The following is a 25,455-nucleotide window of genomic DNA, read 5'->3' on the forward strand; positions in this document are numbered from 1 at the left end:
TTATACAAGCATGCATCTTTTATAAAAAGGGAGCTTGATCCTGAGTCCAGAAGGAACTTGTTACTTTTAAATTCATCACTTATTACAACATTGCAGGAAAAGTGGGATTTCCCTTTAAATCTGTTTTCCTCACCAACATACTGCTTTCTCAAAAAATCCTTCTCTCTCTGTCTCTGAATCTTGTGTCTGCCAGGCAGGTGATTAACATAACATTCAGTGGCTCTGTGACCAATTCACATGCAAATTGAACAGTGACTACATCCTTCTCTTTGACTTTCTGGACATGGAGGGCTCAGCTCACTTGAAATCTGATCCATTCTCTTTGTCTCTCTAAAATGCAAAGCATGCATCATATTCCCCCTCATTGCATTCCCCTTCTTGATTCCAAAATTGTAAATTCCACAGACATGCTTCTGTCAAGATCACATATCAAAAAGAAATATACAGCATAGAGAGCTGATCTTCCTCTTCCCCTCTGAAACCCGAGGAAAGGGCAGCACTGGATCCTCCTCTTCCAACAACTTTTGATCTATAAATGCAAGGACAACGATTAACTAGAGTTACATTTCTCCTTCAGTTTGGTGTAGTAGTTGAGAACAGCAGGACTCTAATCTAGAGAGCTGGGTTTGATTCCCCAGGTGACCTTGGGTTAGTCTCAGCTCTCTCAGAGCTCTCTCAGCCCCACCCACTTCACAGGGTGATTGTTGTTGTGGGGATAATAACAACATGCTTTGTAAATCACTCTGAGTGGGTGTTAAGCTATCCTGAAGGGTGGTATATAAATCAAATGTTATTATTATTCATTAACCAAGGTTCTAAAGCAGAATTTAATCCAGACTGAGGTCTAAAGTTATATGGTAACATGCCACCATGGTAATGTGCCACCATTTTAAGGTTGGGATTTTCTTCTTTCAAAAACGCTGCAGGGGCCTGATTCAGAAAATCAACCTGACATCTCCCCAAATGGATGGAGAGCCAGGTGGGCTTCCCTTGGCTGAGGAGGCTGGAAAATGGTATGGGGGGGCAGACAAGAGCCCTGGTGACAGTGGAGGTGAGAGCCTTGCTAGGCACTTGTCTTTGCCCTGGCTGCTTCCTCATCACTCACCAAGCACCACCACTCACATCCACTGCAGCAGGGGTTCCAGTTCCCCCATGTCCTTTTCAAGCCTCTTCAACCAGGGAAAGCCTGCCTGGGTCTCTGCCCAGCCAGGGCACTGTCAGGTTGGTTTTCAGGATTGGGCTTTGTGGTGTTTTTGAAAGCCTTGAAATGATGGTGTGTCCCTATGGAGGACACAGGGATGCCATCACATATAGCTGGACCCTTAGAATATCACTGCCTATGTGTCCACAATCATATATCATGGGTAACCAGAGTTAGTTTTTAACTGTGGTTCTGTATGTGAGAAAAGTAGTATATGCATATGTGATCCTGACAAGCCATGTTCATGGACATTTTTATTTAACCACTTTTAAGTGTGATGCATTGCTAGTGTCACATTATAAAAAGTTGTAAATCTTAAATTGGCAATTTGATGTTCTGACAAATTTTCTGTCCAAACTAGATGTCCCAAAATTAGCACAAAAAGATATCCAGATGTTAATTAATCCAGTTTCTGTTGAGTAGATTAAACGAGTAATCCCAGATTTGCACAATAAAAAAAATTCCAGGTTCTGACAGCCTCTCAGCAGAATATTTTCTTTTGAAAATTCAGTGTACTAAAACTAATTAGATTTATTTGTGCTGTTAACGTATATACAAACTGGACCTTAAGCCACAGCATTCAAAAAAGGCAAGAATACTATGTATACTAAAACCAAGAGATGAATCTTCATTGCCTCACTAAACAATGGCTGCAAGACTAACCCAAATAATAAGTGAAAATAAAAGCACATAAATAAAGACTGGGCAGGTTTTATACTTTGAAGAAAAAATATCAACTACTATCCACATTAGGAAGACGCTGAAGATAAATCAAACAAAACAAACAGAAATCCTCCCTAGTTGTCTTACAAATGGAAAAGGTTGTTTATCAAGTGCCATGGTTTTATTTAAAGATCATTTATTAAAACAATTCCTTTAATTTATAGGGATACTTCTGTAGACAGAATCTGGAATTCCTGAAAACAAATGCACTTTGGATCAAAGGACATAAAAGAACTGATTTTTTTGTAGTGCAGTCCTAAACAGTTATGATCTTTGAAGCGCACTGACTTCAATTGACTTAGATGTGTATGACTGCTTAATACTGCACTGCTATTTCCCTATAGGGCAGGAACCCTTTCTCCTATTAGCCTGAGATATTATTTGGGTAAGGAGTGCCCTTTCATCCCAAATGGGTGGGAAGAGAAGTAACGTTCAGAAAATGTTTCGTATTGAAATAAATCAGATTGATTTCATAATACAACTAAATTTAATCCCTTTAAAATGCCAACTAAAGTCTTAAAGTAACAAAATAACCCTATTAAAATTGGATACTCTCATCATCATCAGGGAAAAGGCATGCCAGTAGTGCAGTCCGCTGTGAGCACAGGCAGAGAGATGGCTCACAAGAAGGTGGGGAAAGGAATTCCCCAAAATTTTGGCCACATAACCAAGCCTCAGATAGTGAAGTACACCCAAAGCAAGGTCTTCAAAGATGACAGGTAGTGGCCAGGTATATTGGGAAAGGTGGTCTCTTTAAAGTATGCAGGTCCCAAGTTGTATACAAGTTTAAAGGTTAATACCAGCACCTTGAATCAGCCCTGGAACCAAATTGGGAGTCAGTGTAGTTGGAACAAGACTGGAGTGATATGGTCCTTATGATCTACACCATTCAACACTCTTCCTGAAGTATTCTATTCCAATTTCAGCTTCCAGACAATCTTCAAGGGCAGTCCTACATGCAGCACATTGAAGTAATCTAATCTACATATTACTAGTGCATGCACCACAATGGCATGATCTTTCCTGCCCAGGAAGGACTGCAGCTGGCTTACCAGCAATAGTTGGTGAAGGCATCTCTGGCCACCTCTGCCACCTGTTTATCCAACTGAAGGCCTGGATCTAGCTGCATCCCCAAGCTATGAATCTGCTTCTTTAGGGAGAGCACAATCAAATCCAGAACAAGAGATATCCTCGTTCCTGGGTCAAAACCACCACCCACCAGTAGCACCTTCATTTTGTTGGGATTAAGTTACAGTGTAAGAGCCCTCAGCCATCCCAAAACTGTTCACAGTTTTCACAGCCTCCTTGGAATCTTGGGTAAGCACAAGATAAGAGCTAAGTGTCATCCACTTATTGGAGACAACTCAAGCCAAATCTCCAGATGACCTCTCCTAGCAGCTTTATCTAGATGCTGAAAAGCATAGCAGACGAGATAGAGGCAGAGGGGTGAAGCAGCAGCCCTCCAGTGCCACATTCTGAAACTCACACTCTGAAGCTTGCCCGCAAGGTAGGACCAAAACCACTGCAAAATAGCTCCTCCCAGTCCCAATCCTGAAAGGAGTTCCAGAAGGATACTATGACTAATGGTCTTAAAAGCAGCTGAGAGGTCCAAAACAATTAACAGCATTGCATGTCCCCTGTCCATGTCCCAGTGGAGGTCATCCACTAGGGCAACCAAGCCCATTTCAGTCCCATAGCCAGGCCCAAAACCAGATAGGAATGGAGCCAAACAATTAGAAAAAAAATGAAACTTAGAAATTTTTAACATAAAAACATATATCCTGATGATTTGGGGTATTAATACCAGTTCTTGCTCTTTTTACTACTAGCTTTGTCTATACTGAATAACAGCGGTTGATGTCATTCTTCTTTGTTTCTTGGCATTGTCATAACATCGGGTGTTTAGTAAGCCTTAGAAGACCCAGGATACTTTTTTAAAAAAAACAATCCTGCATCCTTCATAAAGTGAGAAGAGTGTGGAGCAGGCTATAAAATCACCAGTATAGCTTCTCCTCCATACTCAGCATTCCACTTTCATGTTGGCTGTGCTGAATCTTCACAGGCCTACATCAGTGATGGCCCCTGCACACCTCAACTTCAGGCAGCTCACACCACACATACCACAAGCAGTTCTGCCCCTACTTCTGTCGGGAAGGCCTGGAGATGGAACAAATTGTTTGATGTTCTAAAAGGGCATCTATAGCACTCTAAGCATGGAGATGACCTTGACAGAGAAGGGAAGTTACTGAAGCTTCTTATGGCAGTCCAAAGGGTACCCTGAACTGCTCAAATATGGTACAGAATCGCAACCATTGGCAATAAAGACAGATGAAAGATTGATTCTTGGAGATCCAGAATTTAATGAATGGCAATGGCCCAAATCCTGTAGTCAAGTAGCTAGAAATATGCAAGTTTTTACTGGACATCTACCAGTGTGAGGCTATAATATATGCAGTGCAGGACTACCAGTGCTCTTGGGTTTTGTGTAGCTGTAGAAATGTGAATCACCAAGCACAGCTTTATCACAAACCCAATTTATTTTACTACACATCAAAATGTCCAAGGACTTCACTCAGCACTCATAATTTCTAAGGAATTTCCACATGGTACTTTTTTTTTTCCCTGGGGTATTGGTACAGCAATTTTTCAGCTTCCCCAGAAAACATTCGTGTATCTCATCTTAAAGTAAGCATTACAGGAGGAAAATCACAGAGAAGCCAAGTGAAATCCTTGCTATACAATCCTTGCCACAGAGGCAAGTGTCAAAGCAGAATTATCTGACATTCATCATTTGTTCCTACACAAATACCTGTAACATATCTTACATAATGCTTGCTTTCTAAGAAGAGACTCCAGCCTGCCAAGAAGGCATATTCTTGCATCTGGAAGTCACAATTATGCCTTGGGCAGTGTATAAAGTGAAAGTTATCTGCACATGCTCCAACACCACTTATTTGTTTATTTATATCCCTCTTTTTCATGTGGCTCAATGTGGCTTACAATGTACTTCACCGAAGACTCCTGAATAAGCTTAGCAATCATGGCATAAGAGGATATGTCCTTATAGATTAGAAGTTGGGTAAATGGCAGGAAACAGAGTAGGAAAAAATGGACAGTTCTTGCAATGGGAGAAGTGAGTAGTGGGGCCCTATATGGATCAGTACTGGGACTGGTGCTATTTAATTTGTTCATAAATTATTTGGAATTGGTGTGTGTGATGAAATGGGCTTTTAAATGAAAAGTTTACTAAGTGCAGCACTCAGAGAGTGGAAAAGAAAGGGATAAAACGGCCTGAAGGGATACCAATTGACAGGCTGCTTGCCTCTCTCTGTGATTGGCCTGTGAGAAGGTAACAATTGGTGCAGATAGAATTGTTAAGGTGAAGTCTGGAGTTTGACAAAGGAGGGTCAGACTAGTAACCCTCTTTGTGAGAAAAAAGGAAAAGTTTGGCCTAACTGGGATAGCTTTAGGTTTAAAGAAGACTTTCAGTCTTCTGTACCTAATCAGATACAGTTGGGTGTCATATGCTGATGACACCCAACTATATCTGACAACAAATGGCCGGCTTGACTCGGCCCCAGATGTCTTGGAGCATGCTTTCAAAGCTGTGACTGGGTGGTTGAAGCAGAGTTGATTGAAATTAAATCCCAAAAAGACAGAGGTCCTGCATGTGGGTCGGGGGTCCATGGGCACGGGACTCCAGCTCCCCACTCTTGATGGGGTGCCACTTGCACCAGTTTCAAAAGATAAGAGCCTGGGGGGGTTGTTATCTTTCCACCAGGCCTGTACGACAGAGATGTTCTACCAGACATACGGTGGAGGTTAGGCTGGGCCCCGCCGGCCACATAAAAGATCTGTCCACCACCCTGTACATGGGCCAGGTTGAAGTGCAGCATTTTATTGTCATTTTATAGTCACCATCTGAGGAGAATGTTTTACTGTATAACTAGCTTGATACTGGCGCTTCGCTACGGTATTTAACTACTTTAAATCCGTTATAATACGGGTATGTAACATTTTTTGGTTTATGTTTTTTTTTAAATTTGGTATTGTAATATAATAGCATAGTAACTGAGCTTCACAAAGGTGTTTGAATAAAGCGAAGCGTGTTGATGCCGAAAACTGATGAAGTGAATTTTGAAATGTAACATTTATTGTTGTTAGATCCTCTTTCTTCTATCTAAGACAGGCTCGACAACTTGTCCCCCACCTATCGACCCATGACCTCACAACAGTGATCCAGGCAACGGTCACCTCCAGATTAGACTACTGCAACTCACTCTACGCAGGGCTTCCCTTGGGCTTGATCCGGAAACTGCAGCTGGTTCAGAATGCAGCTGCATGGGTGGTTGCCGGAGCACCAGTTATGGCTCATGTAACACCTATCCTCCGTCAGCTGCACTGGTTACCGGTTGAGTACCGGGTCCGGTTCAAGGTTTTGGTGTTGACCTATAAAGCCCTACGCGGACTAGGCCCAGCATACCTTCGGGACCGCCTCTCCCCATATGTTCCCCGGAGGTCGCTTCGATCAGCCACTAAGAACTTGCTGATGGTCCCTGGCCCCAGGGAGGTCCGCCTGGCCTCTACCAGAGCCAGGGCCTTCTCAGTTCTGGCTCTGACCTGGTGGAACTCTCTGTCTGAGGAAACTAAGGCCTGGCAGGATTTGTTATCTTTCCGCCGGGCCTGCAAGACGGAGATGTTCCACCGGGCATTTGGTGGGGGCTAGGCTGTCCTCTCGCTGGCCATACCACTGAAGACCTTCCACCACCCATGCAGGACAATGCTGCACTTTAATATTTAATATTCTACACCCGCCAATTTTAATGGTTTTTTATACGATGTTTTAATTTGTTGTCAAACCGCCCTGAGCCCGTCTGATGGGGAGGGCGGTCTAAAAATGTAATTAAATAAATAAATAAATTGAAGAGAATTTTAAAAGGAAAAGAGTGCAGTGCAATAAATAAAGTGAAAAATATGTACAACTTTTTTTTCTACTGAAGGACCTCTTTTTAGACCTCACTGGTGGTTTCCTCCCACTTTGGAGCCCCCACTTTGAGGAGAAGCTTGTGGGCTGGGAAGCCAGGAGGGTTGAGCATGTTGAGGAACTCCACAGGGTAGTGGACTGTATCATCCATTTGCACCACTGAGTCCACAGATCTGTACTCCATTTCTGCCCCTTTGAGGGAGTTGTGTTTCATTAATGATGGCAGCCTGGTCATTCTTGCATAGCCCGACCATGAACTTCTCCATGATAATGATATCAGGGTATATAGTGGCTGTTAGGTCTGCTAGGGTCATCACTACTGTGACCAGGCCTGCAGGTATGTTCACCTTTCCCTTGGACGTGAGACTTGCTGGTACTTGGACACTGCTGCTCAGTGCACCACAGGAGTATGATGTGTATGTTAGGGGGCGATTTTCTTAAAATCTCTTCTTAGTGAGCCTCTACATCACAAAAGGAATGGTCTCCCCAAATTTCACGTTTCTAGGTCCAAGGGTTTGGGCTGGGCATTGATGAGTCAGTCAGGACACTTGTCTTTATATATATAGAAGATTATGGGGGTCATACAGATACAAGAAAGAGAGGTTCATTAATGGCTACTAGCCATGAAGAGTGAAGGGAGCTTCCATATCCAGAGGCAGCAAACCTCTGAATAGTAGTACTGGGAGGCACCAGCAGGGAATGGCCTCAGCTTCTATGTCTTGTTTACCCCTGGGGCAACTAGTTGACCTGCATGAAACAGAATGCTGGACTAGATGGACTATTGGTCGGATCCAGCAAGCTCTTCATATGTTCTTATGTCACAGTTAAAACATTACAATTTTAAACCGATAGGATAAAGCTCCAGATACCCCCTCATGAATGTTTCTAATGGTGGTATGCCCCTCAGCTCCTCAGGCATTTTAATCTATTTCTTCCTGAACTGCACACCTGGCCTCAGCTCTGAAGAGTCCTACCTCAAACTAAGCCCTTTCCCTCATATGTGGTTTCCCTGTGACAAGTCAGCCCATTTACCTAACTATTATCTTCTATGATTGGCAGCAGCCTCCAGATCCCAGGCAGAGAAAAACCTTTCCCAGCATCTGCTACCTAAAATCCTTTCCCTGGAGATACCAGGTATTGAACCTGGGACCATCTGCATGTGCTTAGGTACTGATCCACACATTTCCCCTTCTTGTTTCCTACTGACCTGAAACGGTAGAACTCTGTTGCTCATCCACTTTCATTTGAAGAGATGCCATAAATGCAGAACAGGATGAAGAGTTTCCTCCTTGCTGTCCCTGCACCAGAGCATTATTTTTCATGCCACTAGTGTATATGATAGAAAATCAAGATATTTTTGTGATCTGGTCCCCTCCTTGCAAAAATTAAAGTGCTATTTCCCCTCTGACTCCCAAGTCTTTTCAAATAGCAAAAAAAGCCTGATTAAACTAACGTGTGTCATTTTGCTAAATTTATCCCTGTTGTACAAAATACTACCCGAATCAATAGTCCACTAAGCACCTATCTCTTTATGTAACACACACAATAGAGGTCAAAAGAGAAGGCTATAATGGTCCCTTTTGGGTCTTAAAATCTTTCAGTGAAAACCCTGAACTGAACAAGCAGAAAGTACTAATGACGCAAATTATAGCTAACTTTTGGAGCTTAAGGCGGGAGATAGCAGTATGAAAAGGGTACATTTCTTTGTTAGGCATCTCTTGTACTTAAAAGCATTCTATTTGCTGCTTACAAAAACAAGATAGCCGGTTTTTTTAATGACACATTTTTTGGAAAAAATACAGAAATTAAGTATTTTTTTAGGCATTTTAAGGGTTTTTTTAGGCTTTCTGGTCTGCTGTACAGAGAACTTATGTAAGATTACTTTTGTTACTTCTGAAAGTACTTCTTCAGTGAATAACAAAATTTATATAGCAATCCTATACTCCAGTCTAAATTCACTGAAATCAGTGGGATGAATTCAGACTAAATTTTGTGCTCATGCAAACCTGTCAGTGGAACATTCCTCCCTCCCCCATCAGTTCACTGATATCCCTGAAACGCTTCTCCTAAGGAACCAGCAAACCATAGGCGAACACCATGAGAGGCAAATTGGTTGTTTGCATCAGGAAGGGGGTAATTAATGGATATTACCCTTTCCCTTCAGTTAGTAGAAAATTTAGTCAGCATCCAATCCAGCGGACTCGGACTAGGGTTTTTAAGAGAAATTCTCTTAATTCCTCTTTACTTGTTTTCTCCCTAAAATCCAGCAATCTTTTTCTTTTCCTCTTTTTTTTAGGAATTTGGAGTCAGTTTCTAATCAATTTCTTTTGATCAAAGAAAAAATTGAAAAGAAGAGGGCAGGAAGAGAGGGTTGTGCTAAAATATATTTCTCACCTTTTGTTAAACCCATTATATGCACATTAATAGACTGAGAAAAGGAATAAAACCATTGTGTGTGTGGGGGGGGGGTTAAGGCTCCATCTGGATCTCTAACACTTCCTAAAGCAGTGTATTTACTCAACATTTGTGCTATCCTAGTACATATTTCAGCAGGTGTCTCCATCTTTTGTAATTTCCCATGGCTGCTACATTCTGTTGCTGCTCTCCTGTCTGCAAAGGAACACATCCCTTTCTTGTCCTCTCCAGCCCAGACAATAGCAAGCTCTTCAACAGAAATCCAATCCCTGCCAAATAGAAGAGGGTAAACAAAATCTCTCTCTTCTGGCAAGGTTCCTTCAGTCTGCATGTAATTACCTGTATCCCTTATGATGCCCTTGTTTACAGATTAAAGCTACAAATATAAAGACAGAAATACAATTAAAATGGATGATGCAAAGATGCACACTGGCTGAACTGGCCAGGTTTCTTTAGTACGTCTATTGATAGCAGTGAGATGACTTTGGTTGCTTTTGAATTTCCAGACTGAGGCAAAGAAGCAAGCAAATAACGAGATGAAAAACTATATCTACATCCATTTCTCTCTCTCTATGGCCTACCTCATTTGTGACCTTATCCACCCACATGGTATCCACACAGATGCAATGACTCACCATCCCACCTCTCCACTTTAGAAACATTAGTAGCACAGTCTACTTTTCTGTTGTTGTTGTTGTTGATGTGAAATTTGTAGTTACCATGGGGATGAAATCCACTTTGGGGGTATAAGAAATAATTCAATAGTAAAATTCCTAATCCCTTCTACTTTATGTAAAGGTAAAGTCTAAAATGTGGGTCCATCAGGAGCTAACTATGCACTAAGCAGAAGTATTAAAAACTTACGCTTCTAAAAAAATTAACCTCAAAGCTTCATTTAGCTCCCTCTAATTGTTCCTTTAGTTATACAACTTTTAAGTCTCCATAGACCTAAGTAATTGTCAAATATCTGAAGACAGGTTTCCCTTTGTTAAGTAACCATTTCATTGCCCTCTGAGCAACACCTGCTGTTTAATTCACAGTAAGAGCCTTATCTGCAAGCTCCTAATCTGTACCTGTTGTGTGACATACAAAGAAAAGGCTCGATTTGCAGCCCACAGGCAAGAATAGAAGATCTGATGCTTCAGTCCCACCATTGATGCAAGGAGATCCTTTGCCTAATTGCTGTGGCCCTGAACCCCACACTAACATAACAACCAAATAAGTAATTTTTCCAGCTCTGGAGAAAGTTATACATGACTGGGGGTGGTTCTTGGTACTAGAGATAGTGGTTGGAGCATTTCCAATACCTTGTGCCTCATTTTATGAGGACATAATACCAGGGTAGATTTGCTCCCAATATTTACTATTTAAAATGACTGATTGACTTTTCCTATGTTCAAGAAGACTGACAATAATTAATACGTTAAAAATCTAATAAAACTACAGTATCTATCTATAAAATTTCAAGTTCAAAATACTTTTTAAAACAGGCCAATAAAAACATCTCATTAAGTCAGATTCTTTCAAAAGTCCTCCATAAAAATAGCTCACCACCCAGATTACCAATTAAAAACTAATTGGAGGAGGAAGGTTTTACAATCTCTGGGAAAACTCGTGAGCTGCAGAAAGGCAATGTCTTCTTATGTTTGGGAACTGTCTGGATCTGTCCCATTTGACTTATAAAGGATGTTGTTACACAAGCTGATAAGGTGTACTCTCTATCGGAACCTCAATAGAAAGAATAAAATCGAGCAGCCAAAGTTCCACAAACCCATATTCATAAAGTCTGTCACAAGCTATTGTCAATCATAAGACTTACCTAGACAGTACAAGTAGTTTCTGCTTTGTCCCATTACTAAGACCATTTCCCTTCTTTATCTTTAAAGTCCCAACATACAGAACAGTATACCGTATCATGGGCCTATATGGTAATTTCAATCAAGATTTGTGCTTATTTTATATAAACTGTTGTATGAATTTTCCCATCAGACTGGAAACTTCAAATTTCAAACATCTTATGGAGATTTGCTGTTCAAAGATCTAGGCACCATTGGAGTATTTATCACATCTACACAGTGAAGTTCAAGGCTTTAGGATCATATAGTCAAACTCCCATGTTAACATAAAATGGCAATTTATTTTCATAATAAAATTAACTGTGACCCTCAGGAGTACAAAATTTGGTTTTCCAGAGGGAAAGGAGCTAGTTATTTATAATTCCATTTTGTATTACCTTATGGCCTGTTAATTTAGCAGCAAGTTCCACATTTGGCTTATATACAGATAGGATTACTCCCACCATTTTTTCTCTCCCTTATTCTCCTTAATGGAATTATTCACTCCACATTTTTATGATATTTTAAAAATATCCCAAAGCTGATTAATTATTAGAATCCATTAAACATTTAATTGAGAGAAACAGAGTGGTGAGCTAAAAGAGAGACTTATTACAATCAATTACCAACCCACATTTCCAACAATAATTAATTTTTTTCTCCCAAAAAAGCTAACATTATGAGTGCAAAAAAAAAAAGAGTACATTGGATTTCTTGCCCTCCAGTGTGAACTAAATACACGTTAATAAAGAAAATTAGTTCATGGATGAAGATAGTGATTATTATTCTTTATTACAATATGTTTGAAAACAATGGTGTATATCCAAGCATCCAAAGAGTGGGCTTTTCCAGCTTCTCCCTCCTGTTGAAGCTCACTGAGCCCGTACACCCCTTTTCGTTCCTGCAGATCAATGAACTCTCAGAAACAGCATAGGAGACAACATGGGGGCTTGCTGTGGGAGAGGGAATAGGCAGAAATCACTATCTCCTCTTCCACAAACAGAAATCTTGTTCTACCAAAAGATCTACACGGTTGGATGAACAGCAATGATCAGGAGCCTCAACAAGAACTATACTGACCTAGATGTAGGATGCTTATACATGGGTGGTTTGCCCTGGCTGGGATGCTATTGGGAAGCATGTTTAATTTTCCACTTCTCCACAGCACTGTGGTGCTTCAGAGTACCAACTGGGTTTTCCCCATCTTTCCTGAAACATTCGGGGAAATATTGCAGCAAACCCAAGGTTTCACCAATGTGGATGGGAAAGTCCAAATTTTCCTGATCCCCCATCCTCCACACAGTGTCCACTTCCTCATCTCCACCAAAAATAGCAATTGAAGATCATTATCATAACTCTATGACAATCCACTCACCAGGTTTCTGAATTCCCAGCTTTCACTAGCCCCCCCCTTTTTAAATTATAAATTTTTATTACAGTTAATAAACTCACAAACATAAAACATGAACTACAATCATACAATTATCTAAATCGTACATCTATAATCATCCACTACTGCAGTTGTCTACAATCATATAAGTCATACAAAAAACACAATCATCTAAATTATACAAAGGAAACAAAACAAACTGCTATCATTTAAATGATGTAGTCATCAGTCAAATCATATACCTATATATATGTTCTTAATTTTTCACTTCTATTTAAATATTTTTATTCTATCTTTTTTGTCTATCTTCATATCTAATAATAATTTTATTACAAACATATATTGCCAATCTCTTCTCTCACCCCCTTTTCTCCCATAACACTTTGTTTTAATATAAATTTATTTTTAATTATTCTTAATTTTCAACGATATAATCAAAATACTTTCCATTGTTCTTGAAATTCTGAGATCAGCCTATTGAGTATATAAGATGTTGGTTTTGTCACTGTTGCATATTCATATAATTTATATTTCCATTCCATAAGACCTGGACATATTTCTGCCTTTCATTTTGCTGCAAATATTACTCTTCCCATCGTCACCATGTATTTAAATAATTCATTATGCATTTTTACAATAATATATTTAATAACTCAGGAATTCAGAGAACCTGATAGACAAATTATTGTAAAGCTATGATACTGTAACAATATTCAATTGACAATTTTTAAAAGACCCTCTAAAAGTCCCTGATAGCATGCAGGAGGAAAGGCTGTTGCTGGAAGAACGAGGGCAGGGGAAATGCAGGGAAACCCGTAATGTAGGCAGTGCACCCCATACCCACTGTTCTGTATCAGCAGGTGCAATGGGGAACTCGCATAAGCCTGTACCCATATGGAAAATATTATATTTCGGTTTTAGAGATGAAGATGACTATTACATATTAGAAAACTCGCACCAACAGGAGACATGTCTAGCTGTATCTTCATGGAGGCTAAACTCAGCTTCCTTATAGCTCAGCACATAAATTCCCACTATCCATTTTGTAACATGTAAAACCCAGTCTAGACAATATAAGAGTATTTGTGTCCTTGAGCTTAAATTACTTTCTGCACTTATCCTCTGAAACAGGAATCTCCTGCCTTCTCTGACTCAGAAGTCTCCAGATGTTCTATGTTCTTACATCTGAACTTGTATCAGATCCTTCACAAGAGGAAGTAGTGGTTCAGACAGCATCCTTTTCTCAGAATGAGGATTTTTTTGGAACAGATGAAACAAATGACCAGGGCATTAGAGCTCAATGTGTCAGCTTCTACTCCTGAGGCTAAAAGTAGAGTACTCCAGGCTCTGCATTCAGATTTACCTGCATCTGTCTCCCTCCCACAAATCAAAAGTCTTTAGTCATCATTACCTCACCAACAGTCATCCAAATCCAGGTACCAATGACATCAACCTTACCAACATCATGCCAAAAGGTATCCTTAGTACTACCAACCATACACACAGAGGTCCTTCACCTCATCTCAATATCAGCCCTCAAAGAGGGTGCCCAAGCCTAGGGCAAAGCATCTCCCAAACTCACTCTTCTGATTGACCGACTTGCAGTCAGACATTGTTGTCATTTTCCTGGACAGACTGTCTCTGTTCGCCCCCTGTTGGGATGCTCTTACTAATGATTCTTGGATTTTATTAATAGTTAAACATGGTTACCATTTATATTTTTCAGAGTTTCCACCATTGTCTCCCCCCCCCACACACACACACACCTGTTCATGCCTCTCTTCCCCAGTCCTACAGGGGGCTATTAATGAACTGTTATATAAGGGTGCCATCCAATGAGTTTGTCTGGGTGACTCTGTCTGGGGTTTTTATTCCAGGTCCTTCCTAGTAGATAAAAAAGAAGGTGGAATCAGACCTATTCTCGATCTCCTTCATGAGGATAAACTCAGCTTCATTATAGTTCAGTATATAAATTTCCACTGCTCATTCTGTAACATGTTAAACTCAGTTAAGTCAATATAAGAGTATTTGTGTACTGGATATAGCTTACTTTCTGCACTTATCCTCAAAAACAGGAAGGAACATGGTTGTCACCCACACATCTCCTGAGCACCATATTGCTCAATGTATGAACATTCAAAACTAATAATAATAAGTCAGACCATTGGTCAATCTAGTCCACTACTATGTACTATGGTAGCAGCAGCTCTCCAAGGCTTTATGTATATTACTTTCGTGAGATTCCTTACCTAAGCATAGGTGTAAACTATGGGGGGGCTGAGGGGCTCGAGCCCCCCCGGATTTGGCCGGGGGGGCTGAGCCCCCCCCCGGGCAGCCAGTGAACTACATGGGGGCTAAGGGGCTCAAGCCCCCTCAGATCTCACATGAGGGTCTCAGTTACAATAGCCAATGAAGCACAGGATTGTCCCCCCCTTCCTGTTATATCATAATATAATTTCTATGATTCTTTGGGCCTTTGTTCCTGTTTTTTGCTTGTATGTATTAGTGTGTTTATTAAGAATTTGTCATTTTTAAAGGTATTGCGGTTTGTATAAACAATTTACAAATAAATGTTACAGAAGAATTAAGAGACTCTGATAGAAGATATTTAATTTTGAAAATCAGGCTCCTGGAAGGCAAGATTTACATACTAGCAACAATATATGCGCCAAACAATGCAAGAGAAAGTTTTTACGAAAATGTTTTCCAATCCATTTTCAATTTTCAAGAAGATAATGATTTTTGGAGACATGAATAGGGTAATGGATATAAGAAAAAGATAGGTGGGGGGGGGGAAATAAAGAAGGCAAACTCCCCCAAAATGTGCTCTCTCTCTCCCCTCCTATCAAGAAACTATTTTTTGAAGTAATATCTTAAACTAGAAACAGAGCCCGTTGCACAAATAAATACAACGGGCTCTAGAAAGCTGGGGCTGGGGAGAGTTGGTGGGGGGTGGTTAGGAAGGGCTGTCAGGTGGGGGGCAAGGGGAGTTTGGGGAGGGCTAAGAGGCAGGAGGGGTCCGGGGAGGAATGGCAGGTAGGGAGGCAATGGGAGTTTGGGGAGGGCTGAGAGGCAGGTGGGGTGTGGAGAGGTTTGGCAGGTAGGGAGGGCAGCGGGCCGCAGGCACTTCTCCTCCACCGCGGCTCCCCCGGGTCTTCCTGGCTTGCCACCCTTCCCACCCGCCTCCAACTGGGCTACGAAGCCCAGGGCAGCAGGCCAGGCCTACTCGCCCGGCCCTCTGCCACTAGCGGCGCCCTTCCAAAGTGGCGTTCCACGGCGCCCTTTTATGCTGGTGCGCCCGTGCAGGTGCCCCAACATAAATGTGCATCGTCAGGAAGACTCTAAAGGAATTATATAGTAGGATAGTATATGATGGCTTCAGTGGGTTAAATGTCTAAAAGATTTTTGATCCTACAAAGGGAACACAAAGCTTACAAACTATCAACCAAGCTTGCGTCTCTTTTACATTGTGGGTGACTGAAGCAGTTTACATAAATAAAAGAAAGGACCAAAGAGCATGTGAGATTTTAACAGCCATAAATCCAGAGAGCATTTACCTCAGAAGTCTCTCCCCTCTCTTCAATTCCCCCCATCTTCTCCAAAATGTGTTTAATTATACGGAAATGTTACAATTGGAAGATGCTTGTAGGATCAAAAATCTGAATATTGGGGACTATACTTTCTTTTCTGACAGACACCAAATACATTCAAGGATTGATATGTGCTGGATATAAAAAACATGTGTTATTTATATTGTTTGTTATATTATGTTTACTCTTTTTCTTTTGACATAATTATAATTGTGCTATTCTTTTTATTTTCTTTTTTCTGTTCTGCTTATATTTATAAAAATAAATTTTATATAAAAAAGAATTTATACACTGCCTTAAAATACCTTTGACTATGACACACTAATTAGCTTAGTCCTTAACCCTGGCTGGCTCCACTCATTTTCAATGTAGCAACAATCAGATTGCAAGACCTCTGTTGGATATAAGTGCAATATAAGTGCATGGCTACAATTTACATTCAGGGAATGTTAGAAGATTCCACTTCTAATGCTGTCCCATTCCTCAGGTTTCATAGGAGGAGAAACCAGAGAGTTAGAAAGATAGACTGGTCAGAGCATCTGTTTACTGTTTATTCCTTTACTGCCCTTTGATGTGTAGATTACTACTCAGGAGTAGAGATGGGCACAAACCTAAATACAACACAAAAAACCCCACGAACCAGGCTGGTTTGGGGTTCGCGAACCAGGGTTCGTGGAAGTTCCTTTCCACGGAACTTTCACAAACTGTATGCTTGTTCGTTGAGTAGTATTTACAGGGGCAGTTTAAATGGCCATTTAAATTTCCCCTTTAAGGGCCCTGCTGCAGCAGGTCCCCCCCTGCCAGCTGATAGTTTAAAGGGACCTGCCTGGCAGAGCCTGGAGAGGTGGTATCTATTGCAGAAAAGGACAATTCCTAAAAATGAGTGCTATCTCTCTGAAGCAATGAGAAGCCCTATCTGCATGAACAAGATTGGAAGAGGGGGGTGCAGATCAGAGGCCTTTTAAAAATTTCCTTTTGCCCTGTGTCCAGGCTGTGATTTGGTTAATAATGTCTTTTAATAATGTGGAGTTTAAGCAGTGTGCTAAGAAAGCAAGGTATATAAAATCCTAGGTAGTATAACTGCGAGTTTTCTTTGGGGTCATGACTAGCATTGTTCTGAATTGCCTCAAAATGTGCTTGTACTCACTTATAGGATATGAGTTTGAAGTGAGAAGATGGGAGTTTGCTACTACTTTGCACTCTGTTCACTGCTCAGAAATCGAGTGCACGGCAACTGTTTTGTATTCTGCCCTGGTTCAGACTTCAACCATGCATTTACCAAACGAAGGCATCTGCAATGCCATAATTTAGTAAATTTCAGTACTAAGTCACCCTTATGAATAAGGCAGAATCAAGACTCCTGTAAATGAACGTCCAGGAAAACTTAAAAAATGTTCCCTTACAGGCTTTTCTGTGTTACCTTTCTTAGTGTCAAATCTGTGACCATTAGTTTGTCCTATACACATGGTATGTATAATTATAGATCATAAAGTGACTATCCTAAAAGTGAATTTCAAAAACAGGACACAGCAAGAGATCGCTGAGATAGCACTATAACCACTGACCAACTCCCACATTTTCCTAGGTTTGGCCCAGCTCAGGGGCATTATTAGGGGGGTCCCCCATGGGTGCCTGGGTCCCCCTAAATTTGTGCGGAACTCCTCCCTAAATCTCCAATGGCCCCGCCTCCATAGATGGTGGCAATGGAAGCCCCTCCCTGTGATGTCATTGGCTCCTCCCTGTGATGTCACTGGCATAACAATACCTCTAGCCCGGCCCCAGCCCCCCCCCCGGGAATTGGAAAGTCTACGCCCCTGTACCTAAGGACACCAGGGACTGGATCTTTCTTTAGGCAAAGTATATACTGAGGTATGAGCTTTTGCTGCCATATATTAGTGAATGGAATCCCCATTTAATGCTGGCTAAGAGACTTTCCCAAGATATTATCATCTACCAGGAACAGTATCTAGTCTTTTCACCTGCTCATGCCTACACGTTTGACTTAAAAGTCTGTGTGTGTGTGTGCATGTGTGTGTTAACAGCTGGCTGATAAAATCCCTGCTGTTAGCTCCATTGTCCCATAAACAAGGACTTCCTCAAACTCTCAGAAACCGCTGAAAATGGCTCATTAAAAAGTGATGAGGAAAACCTGTGCCTGACCCTGGAAGACTGGAGAGAGACAAAAACTCACACAGCATTGCTACCTTGTACAAAAGAAAAGGCAGATATTAACAAGCAACAACATGTACCATGATATGCCTCTCCCATTCTGTTCTTTCCTAACATATCTGAGGGATGCCAACTCAATTGGACATATTACTGTGAATGATAGAAAGTGGAGACTGTCACTTTTTAAATACATGTCCCAATAATAATGAAGAAATAGTCAGCATTTGCTTGTGATTTTTTAAAATGAACTTATTTCTAATCCACTGTTGATATACGGTGCAATCCTAATCAGAGTTATACCATTCTAAGCCCATTAACTTTAATTTTCTTTGTCATCAGCAGTTTTCATAATCCAACTTTATCTTCAAGCAGAGTCCACAGAGACTATATTGTATTTACAAAAAAGAATTCACTTACCAGGAGTACTAATTTGTTAGTGGACCAGGTAGACTTTCCAGGTCTCCTGCTTTAGCCCGGTCTTCCACCCACAGGTTCCACAATGCTCCAGGATTCTCCTGAAATTCTATGGCTGGTTATACTGTAGAAATGATATGGTTTTGACAAAGAGTTTTTGATGAATCCTAGGGCAGCCTGTCCAACACAGTGACATCACTTTCGAGTTTATTCCAGAAATATAATGGTTTCAGTGCAACACCATTTGCCAGGATTCTGCCCCCACCCTCCTCCATCTCCTGGGAGTTGCCGGCACACGGCTGGCAGTCCTACAGTCCATACAACAGGTAAATTTTCTGTACACCACTTTGCAACAGGCACATAGGCACCACTTTATATCAAAAACCAACCATACCTACATAGTTGCGGCTTCCTTTTGAAGCACAATTCTTGGTCTACAGCCATGTGGTATATCACAGCCTCATTTGCACCATACTCTATAAAAGGGTCTCTCATCTTTTCCAACAGGATTTCTTAGGATTACGATAACCACCTAATGAAAGAAAGAGACTGACAAAGCCAGACTAATACCCAGAAATAGCCCTCTATATGATAGCTCCAGAGATAACAGGAGAATGCCAATGGTCACCTATTTTCACATATATTTTCACCATCATGTACCAGATCAAAGTATCATCAGTGACCCACAGTCCTCCCTGGATAATGATATTTTTCTTTCAAAGGTCCAGGAGGGTAGAAAGCATTGCTTCTCTTATATATTCTCCTCCACGCAACTTATAACAGCTCTCCACCAACAGTGGTCCAACATAGACATAAATCTTGAAAGATGCCTAGATGCCAACTTTGTCATCACATGACTCAGGCAAGACTATTCCATGACCCAATAAACATCAGCTTGCAATTACAACAATGTAATTTGGTAGCACTATCACACACCCCTTTCAAAGATAGGAAAGTACATAAGGTCTGGGATTCAGCCATACAATCTGGGTCAGGTTCTTCCATCTAAGCTATCTGCACTACTATGGAGACTGTCTGCAGTTTTCAGGATTGGTAGCCATAATCTTTCTCCTTTTTTTTTTAATCACTCCCTCTTTCTCTCACTACAGCCCATGGTCCCTACAGTCTCTCTCCACATTGCTCTGACACGGCTCCTGATTCCTGCCATGGAGTCTCCCTTTATCTCTCCTGAAACCCTTTTCCAAATTCCTGGTTCTCTGACTCCTGCATTCCCCTTCCCCTCCCCTCCCCTCCCCACATTTGTCCATGTTACCAGTATAACTTTCCCTCTGACATCACCAAGGCTCCTTCATGCATTATCTTTCTGTGCCAAGCAAAATTGTTTGGAATGCCACCATTCAGCACCCATGCCAAGAACTCTTAACTTGGTAAATAGTATTAATGTACAGACAGGGCAATCCTAAACCGAATTACACCCTTTGAAGACCATTGCCTTCAATAGACTTGAAAGGTATTGTAATGTGTACAAAAAGCCTCTAGAGAACAGCTTTCTGCTTTGCATGTTCTTTGGTCTTGGCCCTTCAGGGCTCCTGTAGCGACTTGGTGGCTGCTGAGGTTTGACTGAGAGGCTGAATACAAATGCAGGCTGAACCCAAGTGACAGCTGAATAAAAACCTGTTATTTGGATATAAAACTGGCGTGCCATGGTGTTCAAGATACAACAAAAGGACATAACTCTGCTTTGGGTGGCACTGTGAAAACCTTCTACAGTGAAGGAATTATTCTGCCATTCAAGAATATGGATTAGTATATTGTCAGTGGACTCTTATACATACCTCTTTCACCTTAATTTAATAAACCTCTACAGTATCATCAAGCACACTCCCCACACTATTTTATTTTGGATTGGTTTTAATTGAATATTTAAAGATGAAGAGCACATTAAATGCAATGCTGCTTTCCACTGGTATGGCAATATCTTTGTGACAATTTCTGTTATCTAATTCTTTTATCCCTAGTATCATCCAAATTAGTTATGAGGTCAGATCCATATTTTATAAAATATAAGCAGGATTCTTACAAAGGTTTGCAATAACTCAAAGACTGAGATAACAGAACAGATTCCAAAATAGCACACATTAGGTGACACACTCCAATTTTTGACACTTCATAACAACAGATACACAAGTTCAAATTTTAGTTCAGCCATGAACTTGCTGTTGCCTTTAGGCAAGTTTCTATTTCTCTGCCTCTCTGTCCTAGCTCTAAAATGGGAATGACAAGGACTGACCTTACATTGTAGATATGAATGAGAAAAAGAATCAAAATCTTGCCCAACAAAAATACAAGGGCTTGGATCCTTTGAGCAGGTTCATGCACACTAGATAGCATGCTTCCTATTGTGCTAGCTTACACAAGGCTAATTGGAAACCACTGATCTTTAAATATGGAAGCCAAGAAGAAGTGTGCTCAACGGCAGAGACTAGTGTGCATGAAATTTCTTCATAGGATCCAAGCCAATATGAATTATTATCACAATCACATTTCTTTACCTTACAACTTGGCAAACTTTCCATGTTGGTATTAATATTTCCTAATGGGAAATAAATTACCACAGTCACAGACCTTTCAGATTATTCAGAACATTTCTCTGCTATTTGCATGGATGAAATAATTGAAGTCAACGGATACTGAAGGTGTAATTTTTATCCTAGCTGTTTGAAGAACTACTTTCCTAGGGATGTGCGTTTCGGCTTTCTGAATGCCGAAAGAAAGCCGAAACAAAAGTGTTTCGGCTTCTTTCAGGTTAGCCGAAACGTTTCGGAGAAAGCCGAAACGTTTCGGCTAGCCGAAAGAAAAAAAGCCGAAACGTTTCGGCTTCTTTCAGCTTTCTTTCGGCTTTTCAATGGGAAAATGCCTCCGTCTTCCCGGATGTCTGGGGGAGGCATTTTCCCACCGAATCAGCCCAAAATTGGTGGGGACCTTCCTCTAACCCCTCTCTAACCCCCCCCCCCCCAAGTTTCAGACCGATTGGACTTTGGGGGGCCATGTTATGGCCCCCCAAAGCAGGTCCCCCTATCCTCCCATAAGAAAGCGAAGGAGCAGCATATTGTTAGCATGCTGCTGCGCATCTTCTTCATTATTTCCTATGGGGAAAAAATGAAGCAGCAGGCTTCCTTTGCCAGGGGTGGCATTTTGCATGCAAAATGCCCCCTTACCCTCAGGGGCCCTTCTCCCACCCTTCCTCCCACCCCCCACCAAGGCTCAGCCTGCTCCCACTTGGGGGGGGCATTTCATGGCCTCCCCAAGTAGGTGCTCTGCTCTCATCTCTACCACTGACAGCTGGGGGAGGCTTGTCTTGCCAGAGGTGGCATTTTGCATGCAAAATGCCCCCCAACCCTCTGGGGCCCTTCTCCCACCCTTCCTCCCACCCCCCACCAAGGCTCAGACTGCTCCCACTTGGGGGGGCCATTTCATGGCCTCCCCAAGTAGGTCCTCTCAGACCCTAAAGTCCACCCCTTACAGCCCCACACAAACCCAATTCCCCCCCAGCTGCCACACACAGACCCAAATCCCCACATTAGCCCCTCACAGACCCAAATCCACCCCCATCTGCCCCACACCCATAACCCCAGGAACAGGCTGGCAAAGGCCAGCCCTCTCCCTTTGTTCCCTATGCTGGGAACTTCTAAACTCTCTTTCCCTGGGCAATTCTGCACAGCCCAGGGGTGCCACAATGGTGGGCACACTTCTGAGTGCCAGCTGGTCCCTGTGAAAGAGCACCTGAACCACAGACACCCTCCCTCAAATTCCCCCACCACCTACAGAGATGGCTGGCCGGCCAGCCCCATTGTTCCCTATGATGGGAACCAACTGCACAACAAAGAATAAAACACGAACAACACAAAATAAAGTTTTTTAAAAATTATTTTCTCCCTTTCAAAGTACAAGTAGGCAAAGCATTATGACACATTACACCAGCAGTCCCCCACACAGAAAAATTAACACAACTCACTTAACATCAGAGAATCACAAAACACGATTCCTGTCAAAAACACTTTATTTCTTGAACAGCTTTAGGTTACACAGCAGGGGGGCACACCAAAGGGCATGGCATCAGTATCTTACACAAAAATAACACAACTCACTTAACATCAGAGAATCACAAAAGCACAATTCCTGTCAAAAACACTTTATTTCTTGAACAGCTTTAGGATACACAGCAGGGGGGCGCACCAAAGGGCATGGCAGCAGTATCTTACACAAAAATAACACAACTCACTTAACATCAGAGAATCACCCCAAAATATTGCTGTCAAAAGCACTTTATTTCCTTAACTGCTTTAGGTTACACATAGGGAAGGCTCAACAGGGCATGAAAGCAGTGTACTACATAAAAATAACACAACTCACTTCACATCAGAGAATCACACAAACACAACTGCTGTCAAAAACGGTGAAGTGGGTTTTATTATTTTGTGTAGTACACTTCTATCATGCCCTTTGGTGCGCCCCCTGCTGTGTATCCTAAAGCTATGGGTGGGGTTTACAGAATGACATTTTCTCATAAAATTGAAACAACGTTGGGACAATGCCAGATCTTGAAATTGTGTTATGTGTTTCTTTTATTGACTCCTGCACAACTTACCAGGCATTTCAATTTCACTACTGATGATTGAAATTGATAGCTGTCCCAGTTAAAGATTACACTGATAATTTAATAAGGACCTCTAAGGGGATATAACTGAATACATTTTACTCAGAGGTACTGAGTAAAATGGGCTTTTCCGCCCAGGTAATTTTTTTCCAGTTCTGGTCCCGTATCACGTTAGGTTTTCTACTGAATTTCACGCACTTAACTCCCTCTTCAGAATGCAGTGCTGCATATTTAAGGATTCTCTTTGGATTTTCTGCCAGAGCTTATTTGCTGTTTTTCTCGATATGGTTTTGAGTTTGCTTTTTCACTTATGGAGAATTTCCCTTTCTTTTCCCCTCTCCACCCTCTGCCTGCCCCCCACCTCTTGTAGACCCTTTTCACTGATTAGTCTACTTCTTTCCCCATCTTTTCCTAAGATGCACTTTTTAAAAAAAGAAAATGTCATAACATTACAAAGTTGTAATGTAGATGTTATTACATTGAGTCAATTTGCCCTACCAGTGCCAATTTCTGCTTCTCAGCTTTGGGTCAACCCAAACAGGGCTCTCCAGTTTGGACCATGGTCCAAATTGTCTATTTGGAGAATGCTGTCATGTATCAGGGAATTTTTTAAAAACCAAGCATAGTGATGTTATAATGTCATAACAATATAATGACACTGACCCCTCTGCACCCTGAGAGGGCAGGTTATGAATAAAACAACATAAACCTCTTCCATGCATAAGTTCAAGGCACTGCCTGGCCCAAAGCAGAGCAGATGCCAGCCGGCCTGGAGACTGGAAAGTACCAGAATGTAAGAGGTGGGTGGGTGACTAACTACCCCTCCATGCCCTGGAGAGAAGCAGAGATAACAAGGTTTCCAGAGAAAATTCCCTGCATAATCCTATCAACGTCCTCTGCTACCTCCCCTCACCCACTTACCCTAATCAAAGTTATTCAGCAAGCCTGATAGCCTTCCCGTACTTATCAGGTTATCAAGCAATATTTTCACCTATGGACCATCCCAGAGAGTCATTTCAAACATTTCCTAACTCATTGTCATACCTCCAGATAAACTATTAAGTTATTGTTTTTTGGAAGCAAGATGTCAGCAGTGCCTCAGGGAATGTTTTGCTTTATAACTGGGTTTCCTAGCGATGTGCTCTGTGTGTGTGTACCTTTGGATCCAAACACACACACCCAGCCTTGTTTGGGCCTCACCTCTTCTCTTTAGTGAACCGCTGGTCATTTTCCTGCTCCTCTGTGGACCTCCTCCTTTTCAAGACTGGTAATTGTCACCCTCCTTAACTACTTTCCACCCTCATTTTCTTAGTTAGCCCTGTGTGTATGCTGTGTATGTTTTCCTGTATGCTTGCATTTTATTACTCTGTTAATAAAGAAACCTTTTTGATTGAATATCTGCCTGTTTACTCAAGAGTACTCTGAAGAACAATTCCCATAGACACAAGTGGAAAATTGCAGTTATCCCCTCTCTCTGCCTCCTTAATACCAATTACCCCCAACTAATTAAGGAGACCTACTTAAGTAAAAACAGTGTTTCTTACCTGTAACTGTTGTTCATCTAGGTCTTCCGTGCAGGCACATATGGGACTGCGCACGCGCAGGCCTGCCGACTTTGGAGATTTTTACAGCTCAAAACCACTAGGGGGCGCCCTCACCTCTCAGTGCGCATGCGTGGCCGTCTTCCCACCGAAAACGGCTCCTAAGAGGCAGGGCGCCCCCGAGGTACCCTCAGTCCTCTTTCACTGCCGCACTACAAGGTAAGTACCAAGAGAATTAGCGGGGAAGGAGGGAGGGTATGTGTGCCTGCACGGAAGACCTAGATGAACAACAGTTACAGGTAAGAAACACTGTTTTTCATCTACGGTCTTCCTGTGCAGTCCCACATGGGAGATTACAAAGCATAAATACCTGGGTGGTAGGCATTGTAGCATCATTGCAGGAAGACTGATTGTAGGATAGCTGTACCCACTATCGTTTCCTTCCTGTCTAAGACATACAGGGCATAATGCCTGACAAACGTTTCCGCCGAAGCCCAAGTCGCAGCCTTGCAGATGTCTTGCAGAGGGACACCTCTCAGGAGCGCTGCCGAAGATGCTTGAGACCTGGTGGAATG

At 41.8% G+C, this 25,455-nt stretch overlaps 1 protein-coding gene across 1 annotated transcript in view; it reads right to left on the reverse strand.

The window, feature by feature from the left end:
* SORCS1 (sortilin related VPS10 domain containing receptor 1) overlaps positions 1-25,455 on the reverse strand; it is a 699,625-nt gene that overhangs the window by 632,683 nt on the left and 41,487 nt on the right. The gene's annotated exons all lie outside the window — the stretch shown is intronic.

Source organism: Eublepharis macularius, chromosome 6 (assembly GCF_028583425.1).
Source record: "Eublepharis macularius isolate TG4126 chromosome 6, MPM_Emac_v1.0, whole genome shotgun sequence".
Taxonomy (NCBI): Eukaryota; Metazoa; Chordata; class Lepidosauria; order Squamata; family Eublepharidae; genus Eublepharis; species Eublepharis macularius.